The sequence below is a fragment of the Ornithorhynchus anatinus genome, chromosome 3 (assembly GCF_004115215.2).
Source record: "Ornithorhynchus anatinus isolate Pmale09 chromosome 3, mOrnAna1.pri.v4, whole genome shotgun sequence".
NCBI classification, from domain to species: domain Eukaryota; kingdom Metazoa; phylum Chordata; class Mammalia; order Monotremata; family Ornithorhynchidae; genus Ornithorhynchus; species Ornithorhynchus anatinus.
Window position 1 is genome coordinate 102,912,630 of NC_041730.1, and position 12,338 is coordinate 102,924,967.

General features: G+C 41.8%; 1 protein-coding gene across 1 annotated transcript in view; it reads right to left on the reverse strand.

Annotated features, from left to right (window-relative positions):
* CTNNA3 (catenin alpha 3) overlaps nucleotides 1–12,338 on the reverse strand; it is a 1,377,490-nt gene that overhangs the window by 1,304,046 nt on the left and 61,106 nt on the right.

Consider the following 12,338-nt stretch of genomic DNA (forward strand, 5'->3'; position numbering starts at 1 on the left):
CAGCACTGTACCCGTCCGCTCAACTGTATATATTTTCGTTACCCTATTTATTTTGTTAATGAATTGTACATCGCCTTGATTCTATTTAGTTGCCATTGTTTTTTACGAGATGTTCTTCCCCTTGACGCTGTTTAGTGCCATTGTTCTTGTCTGTCCGTCTCCCCCCGATTAGACTGTAAGCCCGTCAAACGGCAGGGACTGTCTCTATCTGTTGCCGACTTGTTCATCCCAAGTGCTTAGTACAGTGCTCTGCACATAGTAAGCGCTCAATAAATAAATACTATTGAATATACCACAGTACCTGGCACATAGTAAGTGCTTAACAAATACCATTAAGAAAATGGGGGATTGCACTGGATATTAGTTGTCAGTTCTGTCACCTGCAAGTCCCCACCCCAAGCGCCTATGACAAAGAGTAGAATTGTGCAAGGCCTGGAGCCTCCTGAGCCTGGTGGCAGGCCCAGAAGACACCACAGGAAAGAAGGGTCTTATAGCTACACTTTCAGGACAGGTCAAGGGGCTCAGGATTCAGGGTGCCCCTGCCACCCAAAAATACCACCTTGTAGGATTTTGTCCTACAAGGATAATGTGGTTCTTCACAGTAACTTCAACGGCAAAAGCAGAGCGAAGCCCCAGCTAGGCTTTTTTTTTTTTACGTACTACAGGCTTAGTGGCTACCCGCTACTTTGACAGAGAATTAAGTTAAACATCTTCCTCAGAATCATCCTGGTAATCAGGATTTCCAGTGAAAGTAAATGTCATAGTTATTTAATTATTCATTTGCTGAGAGCCAGCTTCATAATTCAGTCATCTCCCTGGACTGGTCCATTTGTCATGATTATATTATGTTGCTTAAATGTCACATAGCATAATGATGTCATACACAATACTTTGCAGAAAAGTGTTTCTCTGTGATCAAAAACAGCATGGCCTATTGGACAGAACAGGGGAGTGTGAGTCAGAGGATGTGGATTCTAATCCTGGCTCTGCCACTTGTCTGCTGTGCAACCTTGAGCAAGTCACTTCACTTCTCTGGGCCTTAGCTACCTCATCTATAAAATGGGGATTGAGACTGTGAGCCTTCTGTGGGACAAGGACTGTGTCCCACCCAATTTGCTTGTATCCACCTCAGCACTTAGTACAGTACCTAGCACACAGTAAATGTTTAACAAATACTACAATTATTCATTATTATTATTATTACTATTATAATACTACTGCGCCTATGTTTGTGAGGGGTTCCACTGACACTGCCATCTTTGTGAGGTGCCATGCTGTGGAACCCTCTTGTATCATGCCCCAAGACAATGGCTTAGCTTGTTTACCAACTGGACCCAGCTCTGCCAGTGCTCTTTCATAGCAGATATGCACAAAATTACTTGCAGTGGAGCTGATTTTGCAGTTCCACAACTGCAGGTTCCACCAGCCAATTTACATCCAGTTATCAAAGTGAGGTGCCGTTCTACAGTCAATTGAAATATCTCTCTGGATCAACTAGGCAGGAGTCTAACATTCCACTTTGAAATTTCCCTGTGCATTGCACATATACAAATGTTTGATACTCCCTTTGCCATTTTGCTTCCTGCCCCCACAAAACTACTCTTAGTATTCTCTTTGTGATTGAAGAGCTATCCAAGCTCATAGATCAATTTAAACAATCCACCTTGTCTTTGTTTCTATTCATGAGGACAGCATCAATCACAAACCATTGTGGTACCTGCATGATGCCCTTCCCTATCCAGATTTAGACTAACCTGAAGAAGTACAAAGCTGAAATAGTGTAAAACTGCAGAAGACTCACCCATCTTTTCTAGCAGTTTCATCAGCATCACCACCTCCACTACTGTCCTGGAATGTAGTCAGTTTCACCAGCACTGAGGGTAAGGTCACTGCACCTTAGCTTTCTGGGTTGGACATGTGTCAAAAATGGATCACAGCGGATTGCCCAAGAAGCTGCTGCCTAATGAACTAATATGGGGAATATGCAAGCATTTCCCCATTTCACATCCTACCTCATTACCCTGGGGCCCCATAACACACCCAGCCAAGTGGCCATTAGAAAATACTTGATGCAGAGTATTCTAAATGCCCAGTTGTAGCAAACAGCTGCAAATTTTTGAATGAACACCAAAGGAGATATGTACCATGCACACTGGGAGTCTTCCAGCCATTAGAAGTTTACAAGCAGCATAACTAATTATCTCATCCATCTTTAAAGGATGTGTTTTCTTAAACATTCTGTGAGCTCCACGCTGCACAAGGAAGTTTAAATATGTTAGAGCAAGACTTCATCACTGCCTTTCAAATGAAGACTGAACAGTAATCTCCTCAAGTACACTGTATTTGGTTCAGAGAGATTATGTTATTTGTGACTTAATGCTTATCTAAGAACACACTTGAGACATGATAGCGGCTAAATACGGGCAACATCAACATGGCAATAGATGGAAATAATGTGGATAACAGCTGTTGCCTTTGAAACCATATATGGGCTGCAGGGAACGGCGGTAAATACCAAACATTTTAGCCAAGGCTGAGCCCCACTGAGTTTGCTGAAGAGGTGTGGTAGGGTGGGGGAGGAAAGGATAGACTCCAAAATATGAAACTATTACATCATTTTAGTAATAGAGTGAACGTCCCATAGGACAACAAATTTTAAAAATACATTTTTAGGACAAATCTTTAATACACTGATTCCAACATCCCCAGAATTCTTCGTGACAGAAGCCAAGTTTTCTTTCTTGTGTAATGACAGGAAGGGAAGCCTTCCATAATTCCTACCTCCCCTCCAATAACATGGAACTGCAGAATTCAACAAGAACTTTTGGCCCCAGATCTCCCTGTGCCCCAAGAAAACAATCAATCACTGGGATTTATTGAGTGTTTACTGTCTACAAACACTGTACTAAGTGCTTGGAAGAAGACAAAATGATAAAGTTAGTAGGTGCAATCCCTTCCCTCAAGGACCAGGCACTTTGATGTGAGTCCTACTAGTATTAGCATCCATTCCCTAGCATACCTACTCCAAAGGGGCAAAACCAAGGGGCTTGCCTTCCTTCCTAGACCATGAGAATTTGGGAGCCAGGTATTGTGTAATCTGATTATCTTGAATCTACCCCAGTGCTTAACACAATGCTTTGGCATATAGAAAGTACTTAATAAATACAACCATTTTTATCATCATTATTATCCAAAATTAAGTTTGGAGAACTTGCAGATCAATTGAACCTCACCCTTCCCTAGCTTGTTTGTGAAATGATATACAGGTAATTCTGTAAAAGGCAGAGACACCATGGTAGGAAATATTGATAGTTGGCAGATAAAATTGTCAACCCAATTTTTTTAACAGACTTACATGTGAATGCTTTAGAAATATGCTCTGTTGTACAATTATTTTGCAAATGTGGAACTGGAAGGAAAATAAATGGTCTGTATAATATCAGAAGGGTTTAGACTGAATTTTAGATAGAAAAGTCTTTGCTACATTTAATTCCGAAAGAGGACAGACGGCAGTTTGTATGTTATGATTAATGCCTAGGAGATATTAAAAATGCCAAAAAGCATTAAGAGGGTTCAAAAAGAGAATAACCCCTCTACTCTACCTAGTCAGCTGTTCCTGTTGCAGACCCTTTCTTGGGTTTCAGATACTTCACCCCTTTAGAAATCTCCCTGTACTCATAAACTTGCATAATTAATCTTCCCCCATTTTCTCCTCTCTAACATCTCCTGTGTTCTCTTTGACATCAATGGGTGATCAAAGCTTACATTCATAGGAGAATAGCAGAACAAAATTCTATTCTACAATCTAAGAACACTATTTCTAAAACACAGGATTTTCTGCCAGACAGTTGGAACAAAAGAATAGCTAAGTTTGGAGTCCACCAAGTATTTAATTGCTCACTTAAAAGTTTTAAACTTATTTGATAGTCAGGACTTAGAGAATGATTCAGATTACCTTAAAAACTCATCCTCTAGTTTTAAATGAGGCATTGTTAGGAAGAATAAGTTAATGTTGGTGAAGTGTTTTGTGGACATAAGATTGATTGAAATCATTATCTCAAAAGGAGGTTGATTCCTATAAAAAGAAGTAGCCTGGCCTAGTGGAGAAAGAACTGGGAGTCAAGATACCTAGATTCTAGTCTCTTTTTTTACTTTTTTATGATATTTGTTATGAGTTTACAATGTTGCCAAGCACTATACTAAACCCTGAGATAGATACAAGCTAAAAAGTTTGGACACGGTCCACGTCCCACATCGAACTCACAGTTTTAATATCCATTTTACAGCTGAGGTAACTGAGGCACAGAGAAGTTAAGTGACTTGCCCAAGGTCACACAGCAGACAAGGGTGGGAGGCTGGATTAGAACCTTAGATTAAATACCTGTTCTCCCTCCACCTTAGACTGTGAACCCCATGTGGGACATGGACTGTGTCCTATCTAATTATCTTACACCTACCCGGCAATTTAGTACAGTACTTAGCATATAAAAAAGCCCTTGACAATGTCAACATTATTATAGTGCTTGGCACATAGTAAGCACTTAACAGATACCGCACTTAACAAATACCGTCATTATTATTATTATTATTCCATGTTTACAATTCTATGGTATGTGGAGAATATTCCCAGCATCAGCCGTAAGGTAGATATTTAGAGAAGTAGCATGGCTCAGTGGAAAGAGCACGGGCTTCGGAGTCAGAGGTGATGGGTTCGAATTCCCGCTCCGCCACTTGTCAGCTGCGTGACTGTGGGCAAGTCACTTCACTTCTCTGTGCCTCAGGTACCTCATCTGTAAAATGGGGATTAACTGTGAGCCTCACGTGGGACAACCTGATGACCCTGTATCTCCCCCAGCGCTTAGAACAGTACTCTGCACATAGTAAGCGCTTAACAAATACCAACATTATTATTATTTGGGTTTTTTGAACCCAAGCAATATACTGAATCAGTTGGGGTTGAAATAATAATATAGTAATAATTATGGTACTTGTTAAGTGCTTACTATGTGCCAAGCATTGTTCTAAACACTGGGTTAGATACAAGTTAAACAGGTTGGACACAATTGCTGTCTTATATGGGGCTCCCACTCTTAATCCACACTTTACAGGGAGAAATATTCAGAGACTGTGAGCCCATTGTTGGGTAGGGATTGTCTCTATCTGTTGCCGAATTCTATATTCCAAGTGTTTAGTACAGTGCTTTGCAGACAGTAAGTGCTCAATAAATACGATTGAAAAAAATGAGGTAACTGAGGCACAGAGGAAGCGCAGTGACTTACCCAAGGTCACATAGCAGATAAGTGATGGAGCCATATCAGAACCCAGCTCCTTCTAATAATGTTGATATTTGTTAGGCGCTTACTATGTGCCGAGCACTGTTCTAAGCGCTGGGGAGATACAGGGTAATCAGGTCGTCCCACGGGAGGCTCACAGTTAATCCCCATTTTACAGATGAGGTAACTGAGGCACAGAGAAGTTTAAGTGACTTGCCCACAGTCACACAGCTGACAAGTGGCAGAGCCGGGAGTCGAACCCATGACCTCTGACTCCAAAGCCCAGGCTCTTTCCACTAAGCCACGCTGCTTCCCTGTTCATCCCAAGATGTTAACTGCTGTAGATACTAAGATATAGTATTTTACTAATTTATCCTCATTTCCCCCAAAGTTGACTATTATAGCATGCTTAAACATGGGGGAGTATAAATCCAACAGAAAGACTGACATAGACTAAAACTGTTCACTTTGAATTTTGTTTTGTTGTTGTGATTTAACACATACACCCTTCAGGGAGAGGGAGAGGTAAAAAGAAGCTATATTAGAAAATAATTTAGCATCAACAATAACCAAAAATGAGATTTCAAAGAGGTTTTGCACAAATCAGAGGCTACTGACTTGTAGGGACTGCCAGTAGCAGATAGTTTGGTCAGTGTATTAGAAGTAAATAACACAATGAATTTTGGATTAGTGACACAGACTGAATCACATGTGCCTTAAGTAACTATTAAATGCCCTTCATGTTGATGGAAGGTTTGCAAACTCTCATAAATGAAAGTTAAAGAATCAAACACATTTATTTCTCTTCCTCATCCACCATCTATCAGCATTTTCCTCATGTTCTTTTCCTCCTAATCCTGCTTTTCCTAATCAAAAAACATGAAAGAAAGCAGCTTCAAGCACATTGCAAATACTCAATAAATATCACAAAACAAAACAAGAGAGTGAAATCTGAAAAGCACTTTTTTTTGCAAGCCTTTCTTTCTAAAAAAAGTCCAGGAACTCAAAATTGTCAACCTCCAGATCCAAGCCTGCTTGACAGATCTGTAGGTCCCATCAATCAATCAGTTGCATTTATCGAGGGCATACTGTCTACAGAGGATTGTACTAAGCGCTTGGGAGAGTACCATATAACAGAGATGGTAGATACATTTCCTGCCCACAGAGAACTTACAGTTTAGAGGGGAAGACAGTCATTGATATAAATAAATAAATAAATAAATAAATAAATAAATAAATAAATAAATAAATCACAAAAAGGTACATAGGTGATGTGGGGTTGAGAGAGGGATGGATAAAAGAGTGCAAATCCAAATATAAGGGTGACACTTGACAGTGAAGGGAGTGGGAAAAGAGGAAATGGGGGCTTAGTTGGAGAAGACAGTGTGCTTTCACTAAGGTTTTGAGGTGGGGAGAGTGATTGTTGGTTATGAAGAGGGAGGGTGTTCCAAGCCAGAGGCAGAAAGTGGACAAGAGGTCAACAGAGAGATAGATGAGAAGAAGGTACAGTGAGTAGGTTGGCATTAGCGGAGCAAAATGTTTTGGGCTGGGTTGCAGTAGGAAATCTGGATGATAAGGAAGGAGGGGGCAAAGTGATACAGGACTTTAAAGCCGATGGTAAGAAGTTTCTGTTTGAAGCACCGGTGAATGGACAACCACTGGAGGTTCTTGAGTCGTAGCCAGGCAATGGAATGGCTTTGGGGGAAAGGTGCAAGACGGGGAGACCATCGAGGAAGGAGCCAAGAGGGAATTACTGGAGGAGAGTTGGCTGACTGGATACCTTACAGAAGATAGGTCACATCACATTTGAATTCCTTGGCAACTATGAGCTAATGGATGTCCATGTCTTCCGCACAGATAGTTTCAATGGAAATCCAACTGAGAGTGATGAAATGTGTCCTCAATGGTTCAAACTGGATCAGGTGCCTTTCAATGAAATGTGGCCAGATGACATCTACTGGTTTCCACTACTGCTCCAAAAGAAGAAGTTACGGGGATACTTTAAGTTTCAAGGGCACAATGTCATCCTGGACTACACCCTGAATAAAGTGGAAACAGTCTAAGGGAAGTTAAACACCTTTCCCTTTTACCACTGGACTCACCCAACCCCTAGCTAGGGAATAGGCTAGTAAGCATTTCAAACTGGTGACCCAGTTGTGCCTATTTTAGCCACTGACTCTTTTAGCTTTTCAGACATAATTTTGCTATTGTTCTTGTCTGTCCTTCTCCCCTGATTAGACTGTAAGCCCGTCAAGGGGCAGGGACTGTCTGTATCTGTTACCGATTTGTACATTCCAAGCGCTTAGTACAGTGCTCTGCACATAGTAAGCGCTCAATAAATACTATTGAATGAATGAATGAATAAATGTTTCTGCAGAAAAATGATCAGGGCTACAGAGTGAAGTATGGACTGGAGTTGGGAGAGACAGGAGGCAGGGAGGTTAGCAAGGAGGCTGATACAATAATCAAGGTGGGATAGGATAGATGGTTGGATTAACTTGGTAGCAGTTTGGATAGAGAGGAAAGGATGGATTTTAGCAATGTTGCAAAGGCTGAACAGACAGGAATTGGTGACAGATTGAATATGTGGGTTGAATGAGAGAAATGAGTTAAGAATAATGCCAAGTACAGGCTTTTAAGAGAGGGAGGATGGTGGTGCTGTTTATAGGGAGAGGAAAGTCAAATGGAGGACAGGGTTTGGGTGGAAAGATAAGGAGTTCTGTTTGGGACATGTTAAATTTCAGGCATCGACATGACATCCAAGTAGAGATGTTCCAAAGGCAGGGGGAAAAACGAAACTGCAGATTGAGAGATGAGGGCTGGAGATGTAGATCTGGGAATCATTCATTCATTCATTCAATAGTATTTATTGAGCACTTACTATGTGCAGAGCACTGTACTAAGCACTTGGAATGTACAAATCGGTAACAGATAGAAACAGTCCCTGCCCTTTGATGGGCTTACACTCTAATCGGGGGAGACGGACAGATAAGAACAATACCAATAAATAGAATCAAGGGGATGATCTGGCCAGAGATGGTAGTTGAAACTATTGGAGTGAATGGTAGTGATGGGAATCATTTGCCCAGTGATGGTAGTGAAACTATTGGAGTTCTCCAAGGGAGTGGGGTAGATGGAGGATAGAAAGGGACCCAGAACTGAGCCCTGAGGGACTCTCACAGTTAGGGGTTAGGAGACAGAGGAGGAGCCCGCAAGAGAAGGTGAGTGGCCAGAGAGACAGGAGGAGAAGTAGTAGAGGACTGTGTCAGTGAAGCCAAGGTTGGTTATGTTTCCAGGAGAAGGGGATGGTCAAGAGTATCGAAGGTAGAGATGGCATAGAGGCCATTAGATTTGACAAGAAGGAGATCATTGGTGACTATTGAGAGGGTAGCGTCTGTGAAGTATGTAGCCAGGTCACTAGAGGCAAGAGATGAGGAAGGTGAAGGGAGAGGAGAGTTAGAGGAGGGAATTAAACATCTGAAACAACTGACATGGGCAGTGGGCATGGGAGTCAATAAAGATGGAGAAATTATGTTGCTGGGCCAAGGAGAGGGCAGAGTTAAAGCAGACAAGGAAAAAACGAGGTGGATGGGGTTAGCCTGATATCTGGATTTCTGACAGCAGCACTCTATGGCTCGTGGACAGGAGCGAAGGAAATCATTGTGGAGCAAAGGAATTGAAATGTTGAAGTGATCTAGGGGTGGGGGTTAGCGATATGAAATCAACAAAAAAGATAGGAAAGCAAGTAAGTGAGTTCAGTAGAGGGTAACATTTAAAGTGTCAGTTGTTCGTCAAGCAAAGGTAGTTTGGGTATGGAGACTAAGTGGGGTGTGATGACTCCCACCATATGATGGGTTCAAAAGATGGAGGTCTCTCTTGTGGAACAGATCATTTGCATGGAGGCGGTGTGTGGGAGAGAGGGCAGGTGAAGAGGCTGTGGTCGGAATAAAAGGATAAAAGGATTTTTAGAGTTGGTGAGGGTAGAGATTGGTACAGGGACAGAGATGATGAGATCGAGCGTGTTTCCAAGTTAGTGAATGGATGAGATGGAGGTGCAGCAGGAAATCAGGGAGTTGAGAGTGAAAGGAAACAGGTAGTGGAAGAATAGTCTGGAATGTCCTCGATACTAAGGATCGATGTAGGGATGGAGAAAGAAAGGAGGAATAATGAGAAAAGCAGCGTGGCTTAGTGGAAAGAGCACAGGTTTGGGAGTCAGAGGTCATGGTTCTAATCCCAGCTCCGCTGCTTGTCTACTGTGTGACCTTGAACATGCCACTTACTTCTCTGTGCCTCAGTTACTACCTCATGTATAAAATGGGGATGAAGATTGTGAGCCACACGTGGAACAACCTCATTACTGTGTATCTACCCCAGTGCTTAGAACAGTGTTTGGCACATAGTAAGTGCTTAACAAATACCATATTATTATTATTATTATTATATATGAGAAGGGTTCAAAATGGTTAAGGAAGTTTGGACTGTGGGGCCAGGGAGCAGTAGTGGAACAAGACTAGTATACTAGCAATGATGTGGGTAGAGGCAGATAGATCATGAGCTTCAAAGGGAAGGGGAAAGAGAGCGGATGCAAAAGCAGTGCCTGGAGGCGAGAAGGAAGCCAATTTGGGGACAATGCCTCAATTCATTTCAATAACCTTCGCTTTGAAGACCCACAAGTTACAGAAGCTCTAACTGTAACTCATGACTGGCAGGAACGTGTCTGCTAATTCTGATGTATTGTACGTCTCCCAAAGTGCTTAGTACAGTGCTCTGCACATAGTTTAGACACTTAATAAATATGACTGATTGCTGATTGAGCCTGACAGAGTTCCTGAACGGACTTCTCATTTCCCACTCTATTTGCCCTTACTGCTGCTTTGCCTATCAATCAATAATTAAGTGGCATTTATGAGTGCTTACTAAGTGCAGAGCACTGTTCTAAGTGCTTAGCCTATGACTTGGGTCTGATACTCCTCACTCCACCCCAGGCCCTTAACATTTACTGAATATATATATATATATATAAGTGGGGTCATCACACCCCACTTAGTCTCCATAACCCAAACTACCTTTGCTTGACGAACAAACTGATACTTTAAACATCACCCCTCTACTGAATCAACTTACTTGCTTTCCTATCTTTTTGTCGATCTCATACCGCTAACCCCCGCCCCTGGATCACTTCAACATTTCAATTCCTTCGCTCCAACATTCCATTTCCTTCGCTCCTGTCCACGAGCCATAGAGTGCTGCTGTCAGATATATATATACACAGAGAGAGAAAGAGAGAGAGAGAGCCTCTGTTACATCTCTTACCTGTAATATATTTCAATATCTGCCTCTAGATTGGAAGCTCCTTGAGGCCAGGGATCAGGCCAGCTCCTTGAGACCAGGGATCATGTCTTCTAACTCTACTGTATTTTGCTCTCCCAAGTCCTTAGTACACTGCTCAGCACACAGTAAATACTCAATAAATTGCACTGAATAATTTATTCATTGAACAATTTCTTGTAGAAGCTAGGGTTATGCTGCTTTTTAATATCAATAGTATTTACTGAACATTTACTATGTGCACAGCACTGTTTTCCCTTCCGTATTCTTCTTCACTTGGGTGTTCTCACTGCTACAGTGTCTATTGTCACATATTGTATCAAAATTCACAACCCTCCAGTCCCTCAATTCTCCCATTAACAGAAGTGTTGTAGGGAACTCCCTTCCCCCTAGAGGAAAAAAAACTCTTGGAGATAGAGCTGTGGAGGTAAGCATAGTTTCCTTATTTGCAAATTTGAAGACCTTGAAGCTAGAATCCCAACTTCCAAAGAATGTATTGTAATCAATACCCGGAATATCAATGAACAGAAAAGGAGCAGGTCTAAAGGATGAAGGAATGTAGCTCATATATTATCTCTATCCTTGCTGCCTCAGCCAAAATGGATTCCAAGCAAAGGGCTGAAGACCTTCATGCTGAGGGGTAAGGCAATAATTAGTTTACTGCAGTCTTCTCCTCTCCCCAAACTCTGATGAAACACAGTAATGGTAACTTTGTCATTTCCTTGCACTCTTTGTCCAAAAAACTGTTTTCACTTTCACTGAAAATATAACCTTACATGGCTTTATTTGTCATGCCACCAATCTTTATCCCTAGTCCATTTTTTCTCATTTCCAGGGCATGGAAAAGAATAAGGAGGATGACCTTTTCTGTGGCAATTCAGCTCCAATTGAGAAAATTACTGAATTCTTTCTTTCCATTTAAAGATTTTTCTGAGAGTCGGTGGATGCAGAGACTAAAAGTTAGCTAGTAACTCTGGGCTCTAGAGAGATCTCGAATCCCCAGTAATTCACACATGCAGTAAATTAAGCCTGTAATAAAATCCCCCTGTGACTTCCTCTTAAACTAGATAAGAGTTCCATTTAATTATTGCTTTGATGACCTGAGCTCCCTGCTGGCCTTTATTACATATTGCCACATCATTCTGTCCCAGGGATAAGTACATGACAGTGTGTATTTGGATGTATGTGGAGAAGCACGTGGCTCAGTGGAAGAGCCCGGGGTTGGGAGTCAGCGGTCATGTGTTCTAATCCCGGCTCCGCCAATTGTCAGCTGTGTGACTTGGGCAGGTCAACTTAACTTCTCTGGGCCTCAGTGACCTCATCTGTAAATCGGGAAGAAGACTGTGAGCCCCACGTGGGACAACCTGATCAACTTGTATCTCTCCCAGCGCTTAGAACAGTGTTTTGCACATAGTAAGCACTCAACAAATACCACCATCATTATTATTATTATTATTGTTATGTGTGTTTGTAGAAGCAGCATGGCCTAGTGGAAAGGACATGGGCCTGGATTTTAAACCTGGCTCCGTGTCTGCAGTGTGACCATGGGCAAATCACTTCACTTCTCTGGGCCTCAGTTCCCTCATCTGCAAAATGGGGATTCAGTTCAGTTCTCCCTCCTACTTAGAATGTAAGCCCCATGTGAGACCTGATACCAAATACCACAAATAACAAATACCACAATTATTATTACTATTATTTGCATGTTGTAGATCTATATATTTGATTGTTATTAAA